Genomic DNA, 15355 nt, shown 5'->3' on the forward strand with positions numbered 1-15355 from the left:
GCTATATTCAAAATATGTGCTATGGAAGACAGGCAATAAATTATATCAGTAGTAATTAAGATGTATATTCTTAGCCTTTTTGACCCACATTTTATTCAATTATCAGCATTCAACAAATATTTGTTGAGCACATATTATATGCCAAATATATCCATCTAACAATGCCAACTATTATCTCCAATTCTCTTTTAAAACAAAGATTATTAAATAAATGGGGATTAATAGAGAGAGCAGATGATTTATTTGTCTTAGGAACATGAGAGGGAGAAAGAATTTAGAGACCTGGCTGGACCAGAGGTGTGATGATAAATGTTTAACAACTGGCTGCCCAGGGTTTAAAAAAGAAAAGGAAGCCCCATTTGTAGTGTTTGTTAATTAATGTGGTGTTAATACCACCACCACATTTGATTTCAGTCTACCAACCTGACATCACTGAATGTGGAGTTGGGAAGAGACAAGCATAGTCCATTCTCCTGATCCCTTATGAGCCCCTCTAGCACATCATTGTTAGTACTCAACAATGACTTTCCGGGGTCACCCTGAGATCCTATCTGTGACTACATAACAGGAAGAACTGGGAGGTTAAATAGCTTTGCAAAGTGACTCATACATGCCCATAGATATATTTATATTTGCCTACATTGTCTTTATCTGTCTTCTGTTAGAGCATCCAGTCTCAATAGCTGTCTTTCTTTAGCCCTCTGCTACACTGAGCAACTGACCTCTGCTACCACAAACAGAAAAACAGCTTCTGCTATGGGAAGCTGGCAGTAATTTTGAGCTACTTTTGCAATATGTTCCACCGTTTGGTCACACAGTATTAAAAAGAGGTGTACTAGGGGATGAGATTTAATAAAATCAGTAAACGTTTCTGCTTCATCAAGGAAATTCTTAAATAAAACTTGCAGTTTTCAATGAGAATATGTTAAAATAAAGAATTCAATGACTATAAGCCTTAATTAGAGCTAAATTTCCAAAAGTTTACCCACTATTGCTTTTGTACCATCAGTACGAATGTCAAAACAATTTAAAGGGCCAATAATATCTTAGTTTTATCATGAAAATAATTTTTACCTTGCAGGCCTCATAAAAGCATCTCTGGGCCTGCTAGGGGTCCATGGACAGCACTTTGAGAACTACCACTCTAGTCTAAAGTCACAAATGTCTCTTGGTTTGGTTATTGCAGTAGGCTCCCACATCCATTCTGGCTACCTTGTAATCTATTTACCAACAAACAGCCAAAGTGGACTTGTAATATGGCAAATCTAATCATGTCACTTCCTACTCAAAACCCTCTTATCACTTCCCATTACTCTTAGGATTAAATGAAAACCCTTATCATGGTTGACAGAGCCCTCTACGATTTGGTTCCTGCCTTACCGCTGCAGCCTCATCTCCCTCTGTTCTCCTCTTCAATCTGTTTGCAACAGCTACGTTAGCTTCTTTCTGTTCTTCAAACACAGTAGATTCATTCTAGCCCCCAAAGTCTGCATGTGCTCTTCTTTGTATTTGTAATGCTTTCTCCACTCTCCATTGACCTGATTAACTGGACTTATCTTGCAGCTATCAACTTAAATCTCACTCTTAAGAGGATTTCCTTACCTGTCCCTTGTTAGATCCCCTGTCGTAAAAGCTCACCTTCTTGTAACAATATAATTACTGATGTACTTGTTTTTGAGATCTGCCTCCTCCAAGACCATAACTGTTCTCAAGGAAGAGACTATGTCTGTCATGCTTTCCATAACAGATTAAGGCTTTGAATGTTGTCTGATTTGATTGAAGGATGGTACCCAGTATGAAAAAGAAGGAATTGGAACTTCATCTACACATAAATGTCAGTCTTTCTGCTCCTTTGACTGTGTATAACACTGACCCTTTGGACCTCAACTGAGGGAGCAACAACCTTGAAAAGACTTTTATTATTTAAAAAACATGCAATCTGGAGGTGCAGAGAACATGTCCCTCATTGCCCCTAGGAATTAAAGTTAGAGCCAGACCAGCATGGTTGTATTCAAAACTGAAACTCCAATAGTGAAGATTTTGTTATAGGGATAATTTTGTCACACCTAAATTTCTCTTTCCTTTAAGATAATGTCTTTCCAAGGAGATTTCTAAATTCTTCATTGAAAGAGACTTCAAACAATCTATAGATGTGTTCCAGCAAATATCTGAACTCTGGCAGTAAGCGTAGCTCAAATGTGGACTTCCACTACACATTAACCAGTCATTTTATTATCTCATCCATTCCTCCATTTTAGTAAAATTATTGAAGTATGTACTAGCTCTGAGTCAAGTCTATAACTTTTTGACTTTCCGGAAAAATTATCATACTCCCAAGCTTAACACCACAGTAAGTCTTACCTCTAGAAAATATTGTAGCTCTCCTTCTATTAAAGAAAAGTGTGCCAGAAATTAACTCTAGGAGGCTCAAAGTTCTTCTTTGGAGTATGCCCAGTGTGACTTGCATGTGTCTTATGCCAGGTGGATGACCAGCAGGTGACTGTAAACAGCAGCCTAAGAAGGTACAATTAGAAGTTAAAAGTTTTATTTATTTTTGGTTGGTTCAAAATAAGGCACCAAAATAAGACTTCCCAAAATACACCTGTAAATATTCTTTATTAATTCTAGTCAAAATGAAATTGATGCATCTTACACAATGCAATGTATGAACAATTCATATTATCCGAATTCCTTGGTGATGAAAAGTGAAAGTTGTGGTTAAATGGCTAAATATTTTATTTAAAATGTCTCAACTACATTTAGAAGCATGTGAGACATTGTTTCCTTTTTGTATTTCCTGCAGTATTCCTCCCAAAGCTAGAGTTTGTTTTAAAAAGATAAAGATTAAACACTGCAGTGAATTACGTCTGCGCTCATGTGCAAACATCTTTTTCTTTTTGCTTGTCTTTGTGAATATTTGAAATCTAATATTTATTACATTGTGTTTGAAAAAGAGACAGGTTAAAATACAGCTTGAAAAAGAGAAGTTGGTAACTGTAAGAGATCTAATTACAATGAACCTCCCATAACTGGGTCAGGAAGAGGCTAGGAATGAATTTATCTGTAATGGAAATAGGAACTTTTCTGGAACATTTAAATAGCTGATACTGTGCCATTGCCTTGGATGTAATCAGTCATTTTTTTAGATTAAGTTTGAGAAAGGAATCCCAGGTTGAAAAGTTCAGAGCAGAAGGGGAGTATCTAGAGACGAGCTAGGAGTTGTGCTTGGAAAAGTAGACATCGCTGATTGCTGAAAGGAAGAAAGCAGCAGGAACCCCAATCCTGTAAGTGTGGAAGCATCAAGGAAAAATTCCATCCTCTGCAGCAGTTGGATGACATTGTTACTGAATGGTTTGGAATTTACCTATGTCCTTTTATATTTACTGTTTCTAATTTCTTTTTCTATTTGTACTGTTTGATTTTAGGCTGTTCACCCAACTGATGAGCCACATAGTGCTCCATAGTTCTATTAGGTCTCCTCTAAGGAAATTTTTGCTCACAATAGCTGTAAGACTAAATGACTTATCTATGGTGTATTATACACAGATTTCTTGATCTCAAAAAAGCTGATGGCACAATTTGTACATTATCCTGCTTCTTGCTTTTGATTTTCTCCTTGCTTCCTTTAGGCATACTTTTCCCATGGTTAGTGCCTTCTCCAGAGCTAGAGCAAGACTTCAAATTCATGCCAGTTATGTTATTAGATGAACACTTTGAGAAAGATATGGAAGATAAGAAATTACCAGCAAAAGTGAGGTTTTTTAATTATATATGAAGATAATTGATTCATATTATACATTCTTTCTCTAGAATAGCATTGTCTGGTAGAACTTTCTGTGATGGTACAAATGTCTGTGCTGTTCAGTGCAGTTACCATTGGTGCAAGAGTAACTAAATTTTTAATTGTATTTCATTTTAATTATTTTAAATTTCAATAGTCACTATATATATAACTGATTCACTTTGCTGTACACCCGAAACTAACACAACATTGTGAGTCAACTAAACAAAATTTAAATAGCCACATGTAGCTAATAGCTAGCTAATAGCTACTGTACTAGTCAGCACAGCCCTCAAATATGCCTTTCAGTTATCATGCTCAGCTAGCTATACAATGTCATTTCATTAATTCCCAAACTACCAATTTAGGAACCATGATTATTTGACTTGAACTAGTATATCACTGACTTTTTGAACTATGAAGAAAATGGCTGATAATCAGATTAATAATGTAAAAAATTTATAGATCAAAAGATCAACTTTTATAGGGATAGGAACTCATTACAAGACCTAGTTTAGAACTATTAAAACTATTTATAAATTAATATAGATAATAAATTTGTTAGATGATTAATCACTTTTAGTATTCATTGATGTGAAGCAGGTCTAAATGGACCTTTACTTGGAAACACTCTTGTGATGGTTAATTTTATGTGTCAACTTGACTAGGCTAAGGGAAGGCCAGGTAAAACTTATTTCTGGGTGTGTCTGTTTCCGGAAGAGGTTAGCATTTGAATTAGTAGACTGAGAAAAGAGATCCTCCCTCACCAAAGCAGGTGGGAATCATCCCATCAGTTGAGGGCCTGAATAGAACAAAAAGGTAAAGGGAAGGCATCATTCTCTCTTCTTGAGCTGGGACATCCATTTTCTCCTGCTCTTGGACATCAGAGCTCCTGATTCTTGGACCTTATGACTCTGGGACTTAAACTATCAGCTCCACTAGTTCTCAGGCCGTTGGGCTCAGACAGAATTATACCACCAGCTTTCCTGTCTCTCCATAACTGCGTAAAGCCAATTCCTATAATAAATCTCCTATATATATATCTGTATATATTCTGTTGGTTCTGTTTTTCTGGAGAACCCTGCCTAATACAACTCTTTAATAGTTATTCATTTATTTGAACTGTATGCCAGACACTGGACTAGCGCTGGAGATTTTTAAAAAGACTTGCCTTCAAGAAGCTCATTTTTGTCCTAGAAATTAAATATGTATCTTTGACTTATTATAGTTTAATATTAACATAAATATTAATATATTTACCACCTTGAAGATATGCAAGGACATTAAACCATTTAAAGTCCCCCCAAAAAAGCTCATTTTTAAAGATGTCACCAGCACTTTATCTATTGTATGTCATATGTTTCTGAGCTTTTTCCAGATTAGTACAAAGTAATGTTTTTTAATATTTCATTTAATTGTATTTCATACTGATTATTTATATGATTTATAGTTTATTTAATATGTTAGCATATAGTATAGTATATATGTGTGTATAATATATATCTCCAATATTTAAAGTTTTGGCTACATTTTTAGGTAACAATAAATTGAAAACTTTCCAATATTTAAACCATAATTTAGTTTTATATTTAGTATATAGCACTAATGTACTAGCGTAAGTACTATATTCCTCATAATAAGTATTATAAGTTTAACTATACTTATATAACCATAAGAATAACTACATGTATTAAAATAGAGATAAGTAATAGTAATTTCTCCTTTTAATTTCTTGCATTATTACTTTAACACCTTATATGTGCTATCATTAATAAAAATGATGAATTGATTTGCATTTAATGAAAGGGACTTAATATGTTAGCCTTTCCAGGAATATTGAGCATTGGCTATGGGGCCAGACTGCCAAATTGTTCAGTTCCTAGCTCTCTCACGTACTAAATATAACCTTGAACAAGTCATTAAACTTATCCGTGCTTCAGCTTCCTCACTGGGAAAGTAGAAAATAATATTTGCCTCTTCATGGAGTCCTTGTGAGAATTACCTTAAAAGAGTCATAAAAAGTGCTTTACATAGTCCCTGACACATGATAGTGCTCAATAAAACTTTATCTTTATTATTTTTTTTTTTTACTGCTACTACTATTGGGAGTATTGCAAGACATAGATACATTTGAGACCCTGTGTCACCTACTTAGAGGAGATATTTGAGGAAGGGGAGCTTGCCAATATTCATGTATTATTATAGTATACCAGGTAGTATCTGTCTTCACAGAAGCTAAGCCAGAGTTTAAATATCAGAAGATTTTTACTCTAGGTATCTAAATTTGTAGATAAAATCTTCAAATATTTTCATTTCCTTATAGAAAGTTAATTTACTTATATTTTTCCTCTCAGTACAAGGTTAGAAATTCCACACTTTTGTAATTTTGTACTTTATTTTAAAGAATGTATGTTTAACATGGAGTCATTGCAGAAGATGTCTCCCATGTTGAAAACAAATTTATTTTTCTCTTAAGGACATGTGTAAATGAAGTTTGAAAATGTAGTATTTACCCTTATGCCTCTAAAGCCAAGGAATGGATATATCAAAAATGTGAAAAACTTCTAAGAAAACTTTTCCATAATAAATACTGTCCTAGAAAGGATGTAATATTTGAGAAAGGCTATGATTCAAAAGCATGATCAGAAATTTTCAAATAGAGTATTGAATTAGATCTCTAAATGCCACCATGCACTCAGTAAACAGATTTAGCTGGCAATGCAAATCAAATTGGGAAAACTGAATATCTCAGTAGTGCTTGCCAATTTCTCAAGCCTCAAAGATTTGTATCTTTAAATTCATGCTTAAGTCAGTATTATAGTATATGGAATGTTCCATGAGCTTAGTTGAAGCCCTACATTACAAGGTATGCACTTGTAATTCCACTCCTCAAACTATAGGCTTATAGGACATTTGAAGGAAATAATTGGCTCCAGATATAATCTATTTGCCCTGATTGATCTTAACTGTTTAAAAGTACATGCATAGAAAATAAATGGAAAGTAAATTTTAAAAAATATAATAATAATAATTGGCTACAAACTGGAGAGCTAAATAGGGAAATGTGAGCAGTAAGTGTGCTTTTGAACCCCTGTTTCTCTCTTTGCATTAATTTTGAGACCATTAGCTGCTATAACAAATAAACCTACAAATGTATGATAGCTCAAATACAGTAAACATTTATTTCCCACTCATATTAAGTCCAAAATGGGAATTCTTGGTTGACAGATGGTCTTCTTTGAGCAGAACTCAGAGACCCAGGTTTCTTCCAGTTTTGGATCCATTATTTTCAACATGTTGTTTCAATATGTCAGGCTAGTCTTCAGCTAATCAAAATGGGATGGAATAAATATCATCAAGTGGAGTGGTTTCCTGGACCAGGCCTGGACGTAGACCAGGCCACTTCTACTCATATTCCACTGGTTGGAACTCAGTTACGTGGCCACACCTCACTTCAAAGGAAGCTGGGAAATATAGCCCAAGATATGCCCAGGATGACAGGCAACAGTGCCACCCTCCTCTGGATAATCTGTACCCTGCAGACTATAGTTTCCTCTCCTCAGTCACTAGTGCTCTCCTAGTTGTTTCCATCACCTCTTCAATTGCTGGAGGAAAGTAGTCTATTTAATTCACAGTTATGTGTCAGCCCTGGATGTGCATTTTAAAAGCAGAAGACTGGAGAATGATAACTCTGTAAGAAGACAAATGGAGGAGTTTTGTTGTTTTCTTTGTTTTGTTTTTGGTTGTTATTTTGTGGGCTGGGTTGGTTGGTTGGTTGGTAAAACAGGATCAAAAAATAAGCAAGCACCTTAGTCTACAAAAAAAAAAGACAAATTCTAAAAACCAGTCAATTTTTTTGGAAAATTGTGGGGGAGAGGATACAAATGAAAGAATAGGTAGTATAAATAGCATCTATTTAATTCTGGCTTTTTTCTCATGTCTTTAGCTATTCACAATGTAAAGTACTGGCACATTGGTGTCTCTACTGGTATTAAGTAAAAGATGTACCTCATCAAGTCAACAATAGAGACCATGTGTCTTAATTCCTACACTGAGTTAGCATATATAAAAGTAGAAATTGTAAGTGCAGTATGTTCCAAAACTGAAATCTTGACTTTCTTTCACAAACTTGATCTGCCCATAAACTTTCCCTTCTCTGTATTTTTTTAAAATAAATTTATTTATTTACTTATTTTTGGCTGCACTGGGTCTTCGTTGCTGCATGCGGGCTTTCTCTAATTGTGGCGAGTAGGGGCTACTCTTCGTTGCAGTGCACAGGCTTCTCATTGCAGTGGCTTCTCTTGTTGTGGAGCATGGGCTCTAGGCGTGCCAGCTTCAATAGTTGTGGCACGTGGGCTCAGTAGTTGTGGCTCGTGGGCTCTAGCGTGCAGGCTCAGTAGTTGTGGCGCATGGACTTAGTTGCTCCGAGGCATATGGGATCTTCCTGGACCAGGGCTTGAACCTGTGTCCCCTGCATTGGCAGGTGGATTCTTAACCACTGCACCATGGGAAGTCTTCCCTTCTCTGTTGATGAAACTTTATCCCAAAGTTGCACAAGACCAAAACTTTAGAGTCATTTTTGACTTCTCTCCTTCTCTCATACCTCTTATCCAAGCTTCTCTCTTCTCTTATCCAGGAAATCCTGTTGACTCTATATTCAGAATATCCAGAATATGAACACTTCACTGCTGGTTTGAGCCTCCATCCTCTCTCACCTGGATTACTGAAATAGACCCCTAGCTAATTTCACTGCTTTTACTTTTGCCTACTCCCCATCATCTAGACCTCCATCTCCCCTACACACACTCAGAGACAACTGTCAGCCCATGGGGTGGGGGAAAGAAGCAAAAGTTGAAGGAGTGAGATTAGTTAGGATCTGCTGCAGTAATCCAGATAAGAGGCAATGAATGCTCCTACCACCTTCCCTCTCAATCAGTCCACTTTAGCCTGAATGTCCTATAAATATTTCATTGTGTTTCCCATCCTCCTACACAGAATTTCCAAAAGCTCTTAAGCCAATTTTTCATTTTCTTTTTTTAAATTGAGGTGTAATTTACATATAAAATTATGTTAGTTTCAGGTATAAAACATAATGATTTGATATTTGTATATATTGCAAAATGATCACTACAAGAAGTCTATTAACATCCATTACTACACATAGCTACCAATTTTTGTTTTCTTGTGATGAGTGCTTTTAAGATCTACTCTCTCAGCAACTGTCAAATATGGAACACACTATTTTTAACTACAGTCCCCATGCTGTGCATTACATCCCCGTGATTTATTTGTTTTATAACTGGAAGTCTGTATTTGTGCCTTTTGAGCCCCTTCACCCATTTGCCAGCCCCCACCCCCCACCTCTGACAAACACAAATCTGTTCTCTGTGTCTATGAGCTTGTGTTTTTAAATATTCCACATATGAAATCATATTGTGTTTGTCTTTCTCCGTCTGACTTACCTCACTTAGCATAATGCACTCAAGGTCCATCCATGTTGTAGCAAATAGCAGGATTCCATTTTTTTAATGACTGAATAATATTCCATTGTATGTATAATACCATATCTTCTTTATCCATTTATCTGTCAATTAACATTTAAGTTGTTTCCATGTCTTGGCTATTGTAAATAATGCTGCAGTGAACATGAGGGTGCACATATTTTTTTGAATTGGTGTTTTTGTTTTCTTCAGGTAAATACCGGAGAAATGGAAATGCTGGATCACGTGGTAGTTCTATGTCTAAGTTTAAGAGGACCCCTCCATACTTTTTTCCACAGCGGCTGCACTAACTTACATTCCCACCAATGGTGCACAAGGTTTCTCTTTTCTCCACATACTCGCCAACACTTGCTATTTCCACATCCGGTAGTTTCTTCGTAACCATCTTTGCTGTAGACGTGTTTGCCGCAAGCATTCTTGCTGGAAATATTTTCGCCACATAACTACTTAGCCACAAGGCAGTTTTGCCATAATAGTTAAAATAACAAAAAATAAAAGAGGGACATTAAAAGGGACATAAACAGGAAACATCAAAAATGAATAATAAAATTAAAAAGGCTATCGCAAAATACAAAATACTTGAATACATTTAAAATCTGTGAAGATTCTTGGCAATACTGTACAAATAACTTATTTTATTTTGTGGTTTGTACCTAAGCACTTGTCTTCAAAGTCTTTTTTTTCATAGTATTTTGTATCTTTTTTCTTTCTTTTTTTTTTTGCTTGTTGATCCTTCTCCTTGTTGAGCATCACACTTTTTCTTTTTCACTAAAATTTCTTCCCTCATTAAGATAGACTTTCCAAATACTAGAATGCATATTTATAACTGAGCTTTGTATTGTGTTGTGAAAGCCTTCCACACTGTTGTTTGTTCTTGGAATATTATGTCACATGTCCATTGAGAGACATTACAAAATTCTATGGGAAATGTGGACCTTGCCTCTTTCTCCTCCCATGTAGTGTGTTTCAAAATAAAAAACCAATTCTTGGTGTAAAATCATCATCATCTGTCATGCTTTTTGTATGTCAAACCAAGCTATCAACCAGTTATTTTATCTTTTACAGCATAGTTGCCTTACAGCCAACTAGTTATGCAGCAAAAATGCTTGTGGCAAAGATGCTTATGGCAAAAGTACCTAGAAACATTATTTCTTGGTTTTTAAATAATAACCATTCTAACAGGTGTAAGGTGATATCTCATTGTGGTTTTGGTTTGCATTTTCCTGATAATTGGTGAAGTTGCATTTTCCTGATAATTGGTGAACTTTTCATGTACCTGTTCGGCATCTGTATGTCTTCTTGGAAAAATATCTATTCAGGTCATCCTTCCCCCCACCCCATTTTTAAATCAGATTGTTTGGGGTTTTTTGCTGTTGAGTTGTATGAGTTACATATTTGGGATATTAACCCCTTATCAGATACATGATTTGCAAATATTTTCTGTCATTCAGTAAGCTGCCTTTTCGTTTTATTGATGGTTTCCTTTGCTGTGCAGAAGCCTTTTAGTTTGATGTAGTTCCATTTGATTATTTTTGCTTTTGTTGCTTTTGCTTTCGGTGTCAAATCCAGGAAATCATCATCAAGACTGGTGTCAAGGAGCTTACTTGATTTTTCTTTTTTATGTAATATATAGTACTCTCTAACATATCTTATGATTTGCATAATTTTTATGTTCATTGTTTGCCTCTCTTCCAGAATGTACACTCCACAGAGCAGAGATTTCTTTTGTCATTTTTTCCTATTGCTACTTTTCCAGTGCCTAGAAGAGTACCTGGCACATAATAGACACTCTGTGAATATTTATTGTATGTTGAATGAATTTTTCTAGACAGCAATAGATAATTTTAAAAATTGATGATCCTGTCAGTTTTAAGCTTTTCTAGGTCACTATTACATGCTAAAGAAATTTAATCAAAATTCTTAGGACCGGGACTTCCCTGGTGGCGCAGTGGTTAAGACTGCATGCTCCCAATGCAGGGGGCCCAGGTTCGATCCCTGCTCAGGGAACTAGTTCCCACGTGCATGCCACAACTAAGAGTTTGCATGCCACAACTAAGGAGCCCATGAGCCGCAACTAAGGAGCCCACCTCCCACAACTAAGGAGGCTGCCTGCCACAACTAAGAGACCCGGTGCAACCAAATAAATGAATAATTTTTTTTGAAAAAGAGAGACACCTAGTTCTAAAAAAAAACCAACTAAAAAATTCTTGGGACCAATATTTTTCAAGATGTATTTGATGGAAAATTAATTTCACAAAGTGCTCTTGCCAGACAAGTTTATAAAACATGGCATACCATACCTCCCTCTTGGAGATTTGCAAAGTGTATTAGTATATTATAGTCTCTGAGATAGTATGCTGTAAAGAAACCTATTTAACTCTAATGCAACTTTTCTCAAATTTACTTAATGTAACTCTTTTTTCATGGAGCAGCTATTAACATCCAATGGAATTATTGCTCTGAAGCTTATATTGGGGAAATATTGCTCTAGACCAATGGTTTCAAAATAAAAATATCCAAATGGGATTTAACCCAGAAATGAAAGATGGACTCAACATATGAAAATCAATCATTGTAATATACTATATTAACTAAATAAAAGATAAAAGCCACATGATCATCTCAATAGAGTCACAGAAAGCATTTGACAAAATCCACAATGCTTTCATGATAAAAACACTCAACAAATGAGGAATAGAAGGGAACTTCCTCAACCTGATAAAGGACATTTACAAAAAAACAAAAACAAAATCAAAACCTCAGCTTACATCATACTCAATGGTGAAAGACTGAATGTTTTCTCTCAATGATCAAAAATAAGAATGTTCACTCTTAACACTTCTGTATAACATTAAACTGGAGGTATTAGCCAGGGAAGTTAGATAAGAGAAAGAAATAGAAGTATCCAGATTGGAAAGGAAGAAGTAAAACCATCTCTATTTGAAAGTTACATGATTTTTATGTCACACAATTAGAACTAATAACCAAGTTCAGCATGGTTGCAGGATACAAAACCAGTTTACAAAAATGATCATTTATATTAATATACACTAGTAATTAACTAGGAAATGAACTTAAGAAAACAATTCTATTGATAATAGTATCAAAAAGAATACTTAGGAATAAATCTAACAAAATAAGTGCAACGTAAGTACGCTGAAAACAACAAAATATCATTAAAAGAAACCAATGAATACCTAAATAAATGGAAAGACCTGTTCATGGATGGAAAGACTCAATGTTGTTAAGATGGAAATACTCCCCAAACTGACCTACAGATTCAACACAATTCCTATCAAAAATATTAGTTGACATTTTATTCAGAAATTGACATGCTCATTCTAAAATTCATATGGAGATTCAAGGGAACCAAAATAGCAAAAAAAAAAAAAAAAAAAAAAAAAGGCTAGAAAACTCATACTTCCGGATTTCAGTACTACAAAGCTACAGTAACTAAGGCAGTGTGGAACTGGCGTGAGGATAGACAAACAGATTAAAGGAAAATAATTGAGAATTTTACAACAAATTAATTATGGAGCTGAGATTCAAACCCAGATCGGCATGAAAATCCATGTTTTCCCCACTACCATTTAATTTTTGTTGTTGTTCTCTGTATTCTCCAAAATACCTACCCCAGGATCATGTACCTAGTAATCAGTCAATAAGTAACCAATGCGTGAATGAACAATGCTTCTGGTGATGACAGCTATCTTATAAAGCAGTGAGTGGCATGTAAGGAAGGATAATTGTATCTTTAAGTACAACCCACCAGTTACCCTGAAGCCAAAGAAAGAAATTAAAAGCTATAGTTGTCTGTGAGCTGAATACAAAACACAGATTGGGTTTCTATGCTCTAACATCCTTCACCCTTCAGAATGGATTGGTAAGAATATAAGTAAAAATTATCAGCCTGAAATATAAGACACTAAAACTTAAGATCAAAACTAAAATTAGAATAACCCGGAGACTTTCACCTCAGATTCTAACTTTTCCTGCCAACCTATCATTTTCAGTGAGATTAAGATCAGTGTTGGCCATCTGGGAGGGGGAACATTACATATACACAAATACACATGAATTCTCCTGGGAAGTCCTGGGAGGCACCGTAACTTTTAAGATCCCTGGAAATTTTTAGTCTTGAAATAGATTCACCAAGAAAACAATCCTGAAGAGTTTAACATCGTCAGTAACTAATGTGCACTATCTCAAACCTGGCTCCTCTGACACACAGAATGAAATGCTACCGCAATCAAGCCTGACAGTAATAGTGTTGAAACACTAAGTGGCTTTCTAACAAATTTAGCCTTGACAGTTATTTTCTCTTTCTCTTGTCTTAGTGGATTAGTCCGCAAGAACTTTGCACATTTTCTGGCTGCTGAGGGAAATACACACTAACCTATCTGCCTGCAGGCAGCCGTCCAGGATGGATGCCCTGCAGATGGGGCTGTAGGGTGTACTTGTGACAGCTGTTTGACAACAGTGGGGAAGGATGTCCAGAGGAGATTGTGGGTGACTGCTAGGCCAAACTTCTCAACTTCTCATTAGTCTCCTTTTATAGACTTAAGAGCTAACCACAAGCAGTTGCATGCTTTGATAAAAGTAGATCATAGAAATGGAAATAAATGCCATATTTGACACACATTTTAAGCTCATTTCTTTGGACAGTTGAATGTGAACCATTGTCTTCTATGGGGCAGTAATGTCTAACAGGTATTTTTAAAGGCTTTATATTTTATCTAACATTATTATATAAATTAAGCCATTTTAGGTAAAACAAATAGCATCTGAATATTGGTATTTTAATGTTTCTAACCTATAAAATCATCTAGAATAATTTGCTTCATTTTTAGAGCCTAAATTTTCCTGCTTATGAAAATAGCAATAATAAAAATCATCTTTCTGTTTCTTGTGTTACCAGGAAAGCTATTGTGCAGATAGTGTAAAATATCCCTCTGGTATGAATTTAGCCTTGAATGAATGATGTGGGTCTGAACTAAAAGAGTACAGGACCTTATAGGGTGCCTTCTTGGGAGCCAAACTTAAAAGGTTAATTTGTCTTCCTCTGCTTTTAGCTTGTTATGTCATATATGTATTTTATAAGAACCTGCCCAAGCCCTTTTGGAATAAAGTGAGGGTATAAATAATCAAATTTTAATTAAACAGTATAATCATTTAGTTGGATTTTCTTAAGCACATGCTAAGTGATTACAGGGATGAAACAAGGAAACAGTAGAAAATTTTAGCGTTTTATTTAGGAACAGCAGATTGTTAACCACTTAAAATGCATAGACCACGTACAGATAAATAAGGCTCTCCTTAACATTGGGGAGAAATTTTAAAATGAAAAAAATACTGGGAGTGAGAATCAAATATTTATTAATACACTTTTATACTACATGTTATTGCCAGACACTATGCTGGTTGTTTTACATGTATGATGTATGTTCTATTATTACCACTATCCACATTTTACAAATGAGGAAACTGAGGATCAGAATGGCTAAGGACCTTGCCTGAAGTCACACTGGGAAAACGTAGCAGCCAGGGTTTGAAGCCAGACAGATTGGCTACGGGGTCTATTACACAATTAGGCTGCATTACCCCTCCAAACAGCACAAGACAGTTGTGTAAATAGCTCTGTGATTCTCAGTCCTGAAGGCTCAGTAGCATCACCCTGGAGAGGGGTGAGGGAAGGTTAATACATATTCTGATATATGGGCCCCATTCAGAAATCATCACATATATTTTCTAAAATCCCTACAGGTGATTCTATTCTTGTACCCTATGTTAAGAACTACTGAAATAGATGAACCATCAATTTCAGTTTATAAACTAAAGAGCAGCAAGGACTTTGAAGGGATAGTCTTTTTTTTTTTCAACAAAAACTTTTCCAAATATTTATTTTCACTATTTCTTTTTTAAAAATTTTTATTGGAGTATAGTTGCTTTACAATATTATGTTAGTTTCTACTGTACAGCAAAGTGAATCAGCCATATGTATACATATGTCCCCTCTTTTTTGGATTTCCTTCCCATTTAGGTCACCACAGAGCAGTGAATAGAGTTCCCTGTG

Source organism: Stenella coeruleoalba, assembly GCF_951394435.1.
Source record: "Stenella coeruleoalba genome assembly, chromosome: 4".
Classification (NCBI taxonomy): Eukaryota; Metazoa; Chordata; class Mammalia; order Artiodactyla; family Delphinidae; genus Stenella; species Stenella coeruleoalba.